The following is a 439-nucleotide window of genomic DNA, read 5'->3' on the forward strand; positions in this document are numbered from 1 at the left end:
TCTTTTGGGCGTAGTCTATCCTTACCATCCCTGCCCTAAATCTGTTCTTTGTTCCATTCCTCTAATATTCTCCCTCTCCAAAACGCTACATCTAGACCGTCTGCCCGCCATCTCCATTTCTTCATCCCCAACACTGACAAAAGCCAAGATGGCGACACTGAGACACCATGGGACCTTCTGCCCTTTGACCTTTGAGAAGAAGGCTTCCCTGACACGACATGAATCTCCTCCAGTGTCTTCCCCCACATCGTCAGTCTGTCAGCAGCAGGACAAGCCCAGGCGTTAACCAGAGTCTTGTTAGTAGCCCGGCCGGCCCAGAACAAGCAGAGCAGACATCACATAATTACAGTCCAGGGCTGGCCGGAGTTCCTGGAAGGATGGAATTCCCCAGTTAATGAGCAGAGGAGTTGAGAGAGGTAGAGAGATGGAGGGAGGGAGA

Source organism: Coregonus clupeaformis, chromosome 33, assembly GCF_020615455.1.
Source record: "Coregonus clupeaformis isolate EN_2021a chromosome 33, ASM2061545v1, whole genome shotgun sequence".
In the NCBI taxonomy this organism is placed as follows: Eukaryota; Metazoa; Chordata; class Actinopteri; order Salmoniformes; family Salmonidae; genus Coregonus; species Coregonus clupeaformis.